The 10,247-nt window shown below is 46.2% G+C and overlaps 1 long non-coding RNA gene across 1 annotated transcript; it reads right to left on the bottom strand.

The window, feature by feature from the left end:
* Positions 1-226: 226 nt before the first annotated feature.
* Positions 227-856, bottom strand: LOC144246665 (uncharacterized). Its single transcript, XR_013340332.1, has 2 exons — positions 775-856; positions 227-529 (listed from the first exon to the last, which is right to left on the bottom strand). It is a non-coding gene; the product is annotated as an uncharacterized LOC144246665 (long non-coding RNA).
* Between the last annotated feature and the right edge of the window lie 9,391 nt (positions 857-10,247).

The raw sequence follows: 10,247 nt of genomic DNA, 5'->3' as shown, positions 1-10,247 counted from the left end.
CCCGCCCGCACCCGCCTCCATTCGCCCATTCCCACAGCTCGGCTCCCTCCGCCCGGCCCCGGCTCCCTCCGGCTCACACATTTCCTCAGGGCACCTCATTCCAGGCCACACGAACTGCAGCCCCTAAAGGCTTGCGGCTCTTTCAACACACACTCGTAACTCAGCTCTCGGGACAGAGCCGATGGCCCCTTTAGGACAAGAATAGTTATACGTAAAAGCAATTCCCTCATTTTGCATCTCCTTTTTATTGAACCCCCCCAAAATCCCATCCCTATCACAAGGAATGTGCAGCTCCGGTGACGCTATTTGTACAAAGGCCCTGGGGCGGCACACAGCCGGGATTCCACGGAAGAAAGCCCGGTTTGCATTGCAGAGGTTCTCGCTCCGGCACTGCCTGTTTGCAGCTGGGCTCCGCTCCCCTCATGGCCACATCCCCGAACGATGTGCCAGATTTCCCAGAGAGCTCCCAATAAAACTCAGCTACAGTCACTGAGCAGAAAATCCTTTGGGCTTTAGTTCCACCTCTCACCTGTTCCGAGCGCAGGGAAGGCGGGTTTTGGTCCCACATCGCAGCAGCAGGGATGGATTAGGGTTTCGGTTTGGTTTGTTTTTTTTTTTTTTGTGTGTGTGTGTGGTTTTTTTTTAAATTAAAAAAGGGTAATAAAAACAAACCATGTCTGACATAAATGTCTTGAAGTGCCATTCAAGCTTTTTAAACCCAAGCAAACCGTCCTAATTCCCGAGCCCAGTCTTCTATTCATACTGGGCACTTACACCCCAGTGTAGGAAGCTCTGCAGCCTTCTTCTCCTGTCCTGTATTAGACAGAGGATGGATATGAAGGGCACACGCATGCAGTCTTTCTGGTTCTTCAAAAAGATAAAAATGCCTGTAATAAAAATTACAGAAGTAATATTGTCTCTCAAAGTGTTCAAGAAAAGGGAAATTGGAGCTTTAATGTCCCACTGAGAGATGTTGAATAAAATCTTCCCCCTGAGTTTGCACCCAGTAATAAAATACTGATTTTTTTTTGACCAGACAAGGTAGGTCTATAGGAGAACAGCTCAGGAGGCTCTCATAGCTCACGGCGATGAGGATGGAGCAGGGCAGAACGTTAAAGGTGAAGTGTCAGTCCCCTGAATTAATGCCCTGATGGAGCCAATTTTTTTGCTAAGAGACATAACAGTTTCTTCCCTTTGTTCCCCAGTTTCCAAGTCACCTGTAATTCGTTACCTGCACCAACCTGCCGCAGCTAAGTGACAAATCCAGCTCCTGTGCTCCAAGCCACGTGTCCCTGATGTGAAGGGAAGTCAGGGATACAGAATCAGCTGTGGAAGAAAGAGAAGACAAAAATCAGAACAGATATTCTTCTATTTCCCCACAGGATTACCAAGCCAAGCTGCTTGCTACCTCCAGGACTATGTTTGAAAAGAGCTCCCTAACTCTTTTCTTAGCCGGAAATTCTGGAGTGGCTTTGCCCATGCAAAGCCAACGATCCTACTCACAAGAAGGAACAAACCAGTTTCCTGTTAAATAAAGCACTTGGAAATATGAGCTATCAGATGCTCTCACTGACCAGCAAAGGGAATCAGCATCCAGGCCCACGTGGAGCTGGGTTTTTAAATATCACAAATAAACTTAACAAAAAATTATTCCTGACTCAATAAACCCACAATGCCTCAAACCATCAAAACAAAAATAGTTCTGGAATGACAGTTACACCTCTGCAGACCACAGCACAAAAATAACACTAAAGAATTTCTGACACCTTCCTTTTGAAGATGCTCTTACAGCATATTATCACAGTAAAGGGGCATTCCCTACATCTCTAACCAGAACCAGAGCTAGAGCTATCAGTTACTTTCACATACTCACGTGTCTGTATGGTGGCCTTAGGAGAAGCTGGCAACACCTCTTCTGGTACCACACCTTGGAGGCTCAGATTGAGTCAAAAGCACCACTGAAACCAGCGTGCCAGGAGCTAACTGAATAATGAAAGTCATTTTCTCCATCTCTGTGACAGAAAAGCCCTCCATTTGGACAGCATTATTTGCAGCCAATTATTCTGCTACTTCCAGCAGTGCTCCAGGGAGCTGTATCACTTCTCCACAGAGCTCAGGAGCTGTTCATTAGGTTGATCTCCTATAGTCTCCAGTTCCTTTTGCTTGCATAATGTGCACCCTGCAGTGCCATATGACAGGAGCTTTGAGTGCTATCTGTTGCTCTGTATTACCCTCATAGGACTGAGGAACCCGTCCCAGCCAGGGAAAGAACAGCTTTTGATTCTTGGACTAGGACACGAAGTGCCACAGTTTATCCTAACAGTGGGAGGAATAAAGAGGAATACCTGGCATACTCAGAATTCCACCTTAGGGCAAAGCCCAAGTGACACTGCCCTACAGCAGGATTTGAAAAGTTCAGGGTCCATCTCTTAATAAATACATTTTGGTAAGAACCTGCACGATTCTCTTTGACATGTATTTCTCCTTTGTAATGACTCAGTCCTTGGTCTCTAGGACTTCCATATCCCTGACACACTTGCACTGGGATTACTAGCAGGAGGATCACAAACTTAGGTGGTCTCATATCTGTGCAGCATTTAAAGTCAAGGAACACTGGGCTTGGTCAGTAAGACATCCAGTTTTACAATTTTCCATCATAGCTGCCTACACCTTTTAACATAAACTCGAAAAAGAGACAAAATTCCACCCTACCACTGTTGCAATAGGGAACTGAACTCTGATTTCAGACATTTTCCTCCTGCTTGAGCAGGGACATTGTACAAGATGACCCCACTGGTGGGTCCCTTTCAACCTTAATAATTTTGTGATTTTCAGGGTCTTCAGAGCAAGCCTGCTGAGTTTATAATGTTTTATTTAGTTAAAAAAGCTGGAAGTGCAGCTCGAACCCTGAAAGTCAAAATGCGTTTATTCCTCACTTACTCATTACCCCCCAAAGTAGAGCTGCAGCTCAGCAGACAGAGAGGGACTTCTGTGAACACTGCATTTGTCACCTGTGACTAATTTAATTCAGCAAGCTCTAAACCACAGGTCAGCCTGTTCCATTACAGCATCATCAGGGCAACTTACAAGAACTGAAGCCAACTGAGAGCCCCTTCATCCCAAAGAGGACAAATATAAGCCTTTTACTTCAGCTCAGCAGAACTCTTAGTTCATCCTAACAAGAGGTAATGCATCCCAGCAGTTGTCAGTGAACCCAACCTCTTTAAATACTCATTTAACCCTACCTCAGCTGGTAATCAAAGTTGTGGGGGTGAGGCTAGGCTGAATTTCTCTTTTCTGTCCTTCTCCAGAGTAGTCCTAGTGAAGTGGCCTTGGACTCTGTTTTCTGAAGAGCCTAAGTGCTGCTCATGAAAGCCTGTAGATTTTTCTCCTGCTGCTGCTAGAGCTGTGACTTTGAAGAACTCACTCCTAAGAGCTGGAAATGTAAAAGCCAATTGGATGTGCTGGGCTGCAGTGCCCCAGCACCCCAGGACAGGCAATGCCCCTCACCGTGCCTGTGAGAAGGTGAAGCCAACCCACGCCAGGTGCCTGTGCTGGACAAGTGGGAACACTGAAGTCAAGGCTGCTTCCTTCTTGAGGCTTTCTGAGGTGGCTGCTAGAAGAATTTCTCTTAGGCAGTCACTCTCTCGAACCCAGTCTCTCAATTACCTTCTGACACAAATAGAGGAGGATTTTTGTTCACTATCTCCATGTGTGCAAGGTAGGAAAAGTTAATTAATTGCCAGCATACCAGAGGATTCCGCCAGAGGAATCCTCTATACCAAGGCCTTCCATCAGAGCAGAAGGCACTAACCACGCAAAACCTCCAGCGGGAAGGATCCTAGCAGTCCTCTTCTTTCCTCCTTTGCAAGAAACTGTGCTTAAACATTCCCCAGTAATTAAATATGCTTATGACTCTTAAAACATTTAAAGTTCCTTGAGGGAAGAAGGTGTGTGGAGGCACTATATGATCCACCGTGTTTGTTACGTTTGGGGTTATGTTATATTTTTACGTAATGGTTTGAAACTTATCTTAGAACAAGGCTGTGAACACTCTTTTTCTCCAAATAAAAGAATAATTGAGGAAACAGAACAGTGTTTGTCAGAAAGAATGAGGGTAGAGACTGAGGGTGCCAGCATGCTGACTTGTACCACCTTAGGACACTTTTGGAAGTCATCACTCCTGTAATATACTGGATCCAATTTCAGCAAGAGCTCCACTCTCTCCTGTGGTTTCCACAGGGCCAAATAAGGCAAGAGCTCCTTGAGACTGAGGGCTCCTCATGCCCTCCAGCAAGGAGAGGGTGGGCAAAGACCCATCGGTAGGAAACAGATGATCCTCAGATTGAGCAAGTTGCTAACATCCTCTTGAATGTGCTGTGGAATTGTGCAGGCATTGCCATGGCCAGGGAGAGACCAAATGGATGCTCTGATAATGTGCAACCTAAATTTAGCTGCAATTCCAGAGGGACAGTCTGATAGCCTGTTCCTAAGACATTTCATTTCCTGGACCTCAGAGATCCCCTCAGGCACTGCAGCTGCATTCTCTGAGGGTATATTGTGCGTTTCAGGCAGTTGGTGTTGGGTCCCTCCTCACTGATTCTGCCCCACATCTTGTGTTCCCAGGCTGAGGTGGGAGACTTGAGCGTAGAAGCAATTATTTATCTCTGCCTAAGAGAGACTTCTGAGTATGATCTAGCTTAAATGCCTGCTTGTAGGGCAGGCTGCACAGCTGAACTTGCCAAACACAGAGAAGCTAAACAGGCACCAAACCCTTGGCTTATTTCTGGGGGAGGCCCTCAGATGGCTTCTGAGCTTCTCCAATCTCTGCTCTACAGGGAGTCTGCACATCTCTCCAGCAATTGAAATCTTGAGCAGGGAAGCAGGCTGGTAGCAAAAGACTGAACTAACACATAGGGAGGCCAAAGGAAACCGAGTGTCAGAAGCACAGCTTTGAGTCCAGAAACACAATCAAAGCCTGGGGAAGAGTGTGGCAAATGCTGGGGTCAGCAGTGCAAGTACAGGGCAAGGCTGGATGGTCCCTGAGCAAAGCACCAGGCACTGCCCAGACCAAACCAAAGACCAGAGTCTAAGCAGGAATACAGGGAGATTTCCAGCAGCTCTGCTGGGCTGGGATAGGTTCCCATGGTAAACTGAGAGGATGGAGACTCGGCCCCCAAGCTACAGCCACTGGGACAACTCTCCATCACGGGGCCAGGGAGCTGTGCAGGGCACAGACTCACCTCATCCCCAGCACTGCTGTCCCCGGAGAGCCCGCTGGATCCCTGCTCCTGAGAAACACTCTCTTCTCACAAAAATCCAACTCCCTCACCACCTGCATCTGCTTCTTCTTCAGTATTGCCCGCAACCTTCATTTCTGCTCTCTCAAAGCACTGTTCATCTCCACCTCTTTTTCATTGCAACATCTTTCAGTTGACACCTCTGAAGTGAAGAGGCCACTGAATTCTACCATTACAGAGTAAAACCACTCCGTATTGACACAACCAGCTATTAGTTTTAATCCTCAGTTCTGCATTCCAAGGGATATTTTGAAAACATACTGAAAACTCATAAAATATGTGGCGTTCACTGGAGCCAGGGCTGACTTCTGCACTGTGCCTTGGCACAAACACGCTCCATCACCTGTGACATCTCTCCTGCATTGACCATTGTTCAAAGCTTTCCTGCAGGGGCCTGACGGAGCAACAGGAGCTTGCTGAGCTTTTGTCAGGGCAGGAGCATAACAGGGTGCAGATCCTGTCCTGACCCCACAAAAGAGGGGTTTTTCCTGCATTCCTTCCTGCTGTGACACTCAATGACAAACATCCTCTGGGCCTCTATGTTACCAAATACAAGTACATGCCAAAGTTTAGCGAGGACAATTTCAGCTTTCCCAATCTAAACTTTCCATATGATGCAATGACACTGTCACTTATTTACTGAGAACCCCAGCCCACGTAGCCTAGAGAAGTGTCTGTTGGCTCAGAGCAAGCTTTAGGAGCCTGGAAGAAGCTTGTTTTGATTTAGATGCCAGGCCCAAGACTGCATTTGAACTCCTGTCTCCCCACCAGAGGTTTCTAACCCATCCCCTGTGTCACATGTGCAACACCAAATTCAGCACAAAAGCACTTCTGGGAGAAGCTTAGGAATGGAGAAAAGCATAGTTATTATAAATGTTTCATATGTCTGTATGTAAAGATAGATAAATAGATAGCTGAATATGTACAGACATCTGTACACCCACCTACACCGGTATCTATATGAAGTCCTTTTTAGACCCTTCCCCAAATTTGTAAGTGATTGGTGCTTATAGAGGCAAACAAAATGAACTTTTAAGTTAAGCCAACTTGGGTGGCTATTTGTGTCACAACAGTTTCTGAAAAAATGATGACAGCACTTAAAAGTCACCAATAGTAATAATAATAATAACGGTAATAAAGTATTTTGCTTTTATTTTGGCAGCTTATGCTGCATCTTGTACTTGCTGCTCAATGCCTTGCTATTTCAGTAGTTCACTATGAAGCAATAAAGCAAAAGCCTTAAGGCTGGCTGCTTAGCTTACTAGAAGCTCTGTTACAATTTGGAGAAAAAATAAAACTTGGAGCATTATCAGTAAAACAGAGATTCTACCCATACCCATTAAAAATGCAGTATTTGCTCTGCAGACCTGCAAAAACTTACTTTAAAAGGTTAACTGCGACCTTTCATAAACCCAGTCTCATTTTAGCAGAAGAGTTTCCTGCTTCTCTGTGACTGTGAGATGTATCTATTAAGTTCCTTTCAAAGGCCTTGCCTGACCTATTTATTTTGCAATTGAGAGCCAAAATAGCTCAATATCAAATATCTGCAAGCACCTTAGTACTTTTGGAAGAGAGGAACTGCTCGATCAAATCCTCACGCTGACCACACTGTTTCAAAATGCAACAATGAATTATGTCATTATGTCTCCATTTGGAAAGGATTATAATGTAAAATTAAGACAAGAGCCTGCCCTACTCTGAAGGCATGAGGACAATGGGGATTTGAGTCCCCAGTATGTAACTACTGTTGCAAATGGAAGACATCTATCAAGAACAGAGACGTGCGTTACTGCACGAGATACAGTGCCCAAGTCCCAGACTTCATTAACCTTAATTAAATGGTCTTGTAACCAAAATTTTTCCGTAGCAGTTCAACTTCATTAAAAGGGCCCTCTCTGTAAATGGTTTTGATAAATAAACATGCAAGCACTCCCAGAAGGGCCACATCCTTAAGGACTGCTACTATATATTTACTTTATGAAGACACTGCCCCATCTGCTGGGTCAGCCACGCACACGGCCCCACTGCTACGCTTGAGTGTGGCACTGGAATAAAACTTTTCTTGTGTTTAGGAACAAAACCCCGTCAGTCAAATCCACAATCATTCCAGCAGCAAGTAGGGATGCACCAAACTGCTCGGGTTTCCATCCCTGTTTATTCTGGAAACTGACCACAAACTCCTACGGAGATTTTGAAGGGCACAAGGGCTTCTTGTGAAAGCACAAAGGAAAGAATAAATGACTAAACAGGTATGTTCAGAAGAATAGGTGGGAGGTTTGTACCTAAGCACATAAGGCCACAGTCTCCTTTTTCAACATGTACAATCGTAGAATCAGAGAATGGTTTGGGTTGGAAGGGACCTCAAAGCTTTTCTCATCCCATCCCCTGCAGGGACACCTTCCACTAGACCAGGTTGTTCCAAATCCCATCCAACCTGGCCTTGGACAATTCCAGGGGTGGGGCTGCCTCAGCTTCTCTGGGCAACCTCTGCTAGGGCCTCGCCACCATTAACAGGGAAGAATTTCTTCTGTATATAGGATTTCTTTAAGCTTTAAAGTCCTAAAGCAGAGGCCACCTCAGGCAGGCATTTACGGATGTAAAGGGTCCTTCTCAAAGGTAACTGTAAAACATGTTCAATGTTCATTAACCTTTCATATGCTGCTCACCAATTACGGAGTGCTTTGAAGAATTTTTAATGAACGTAAATTTTAACCAAAAATACTGCAAAGCCATTATTAATACTGTATGTAGGCACAGGGTACCTGACTTGTAAAGCTGCCAGAAACCTAAACTCTTCTGATAAGATTTGCCACATTTTTTTCTTTAAATAAATACATTTTAAAAAATCATCAAATGTCCCTGCTTTATTTCACCACGGCAACGAAATAAGCACAGCCTCAAGTCTGTGCTTCTGTTTCCTATTGCATTAATTTCTCCTACCCAGTTCCTCCCTCAAAGCAGTGAACATGCAGGCAAGTAATCCTGCCATTGCTCCAACTCCATGGAGGATACAAACCTGCCTGCAGCCTCTGTCCCTCTGCTACTAGGTAGTCACTGCTGCGCCCAGACTCTTTATTCACCGTTGTAACAGAAACACTTTCGTTTTTTTCTCTTAAAAAGACACCTAACATTTCACCAGATGGTTATCAGCATTTCCAAGTGCCTGTAAACCAGACTCCCCAAGCCCAGCCCATTAGCAGCTGCTCTGTGAGTGGCAAAGGAATCCAGAAATTAATCCCCTACCTTACACCACTTCTCACCTGGTCTTGGCTACTTCCTTTCCTCAGGCTCTGGCAAGAAACCCAGACATGAAGCAATTCCCCAACCACAATGACAGCCATGAAAAGCTATTTCGGCCCGTATCATTGGGCAGTCTGACTGAATTAGGATAGAGAATTTTAGGCTCCACACACTCTTCTGAGCAGAGGTAGGGTGCGTTATGTTCCTGTCTTGTGGAAACCTCGCACGTGGCAGAATGGGAGTTGGGTTTGTGCATCCTTTGCTGCTTACTCCTCTCCTTACCCCCAAAAACTGGACGTGAAGCTGCAGATGTCCTTTTTACCTTTGTACTGGGGAACAAAGAGGTGGCAGATCCCCACCATTAATAGCCTGTGCAGACAGACCAACAATGAAATACAACTGTACTGGGTTTGCAAGGCAAAACTTTGGTAGCAGGGTGGGGGGCACAGCGGCAGCTTCTGCAAGAAGCTGCTGGCAGCTTCCTCCATGTCTGGCAGAGCTAGTCCCTGGCAGCTCCAAAGATGGATGTGCTTCAGGACAAGGCTGAGCCCATGAGAAATGGTGGTGGTGCCTCTGTGATCATGTGTTTCAGAAAAAAGAAAAAAATAAGTTTCTGCACAGTTGTAATTGCAGCCAGAGAAGAGTGGAGTGAGAGTACGTGAAAGGAACAACTCTGCAGACACCGAGGTCAGTGAAGAAGGAGGGGGAGAAGGTGTTCCAGGCACAGGAGCTGGGATTCCTCTGCGACCATGGTGAGGCAGCTGTGCCCCTGCAGCCCATGGAGATCCATGAGGATGCAAAGATCCACCTGCAGCCTGTGGAGGAGACCCATGCCAGAACAGAGGGATGCCTGCGAGGAGGCTGTGACCCCATGGGAAGCCTGTGGAAGGAGGAGCCCCTGCTGGAGCAGCTTGTCCCTGAAAGGCTGTACCCGTGGTAGGGTGGCCCACGCTGCAGCAGCCTGAAGGGACTTTCACCCACTAGAGGGATTCAGACTGCAGCAGTGTGATGGGGAGTGTTGCCTGTGGGATGGACTCACACTGCAGTAATTCACAGGGATCTGCTGCCTGTGAGACGGACTCATGCTGCAAAAGTTCATGGAGAACTGTCTCCCATGGGAGAGACCCCATGGAGCAGCAGGGGAGCGACTGCTTTCCCTGATGAACTGATTGTCACCCCCATTGCCTGTGTCCCTGCACAGCTGGGGTAGGAGGTAGAGCTGGGAAGGAGGGTGTGGGAAGATGATGTTTTTAAGGTTTTATGTTGTTTCTCATTATCCTGCTCTGACTCTTTATCCATAAATTCAATTAGTATCTCTAATAAGACTCTCTTTTGCCTGTGACAGTATCTGACGAGCGATCTCTCCTGGTCCTTATCTCAACCCATTTTTGTATTTTCTCTCCTCTGTCCAGCTGTGGAGGCGAATGTTAAGAGAGGCTTTGGTGGGTGCCTTGCATCCAACCCACTACATGGGAGCCTGCTCCTGGATCATGTAGCAGCTCCTGCCCCACTGCTCTGGGAATTACAGCCTGTTGGAAAGCACTTGCTAGCACAGCACTATGTAGAACAAAGATGGAATTTTCCTCTTAAGCGTTTCTGATAGCCACCAGCGGAAGAATGGCATATTCACCACCCCATCCAGCTGCCTCGAGATGTTGGCAATTGGTGGGTTACACTGATGGAAAAAATATTTACCCTAAAAATCCT

Source organism: Lonchura striata, chromosome 8, assembly GCF_046129695.1.
Source record: "Lonchura striata isolate bLonStr1 chromosome 8, bLonStr1.mat, whole genome shotgun sequence".
Taxonomy (NCBI): domain Eukaryota; kingdom Metazoa; phylum Chordata; class Aves; order Passeriformes; family Estrildidae; genus Lonchura; species Lonchura striata.
The sequence above is the reverse complement of the archived record's forward strand: the minus strand, read 5'-3'. Positions and strand labels throughout refer to the sequence as shown.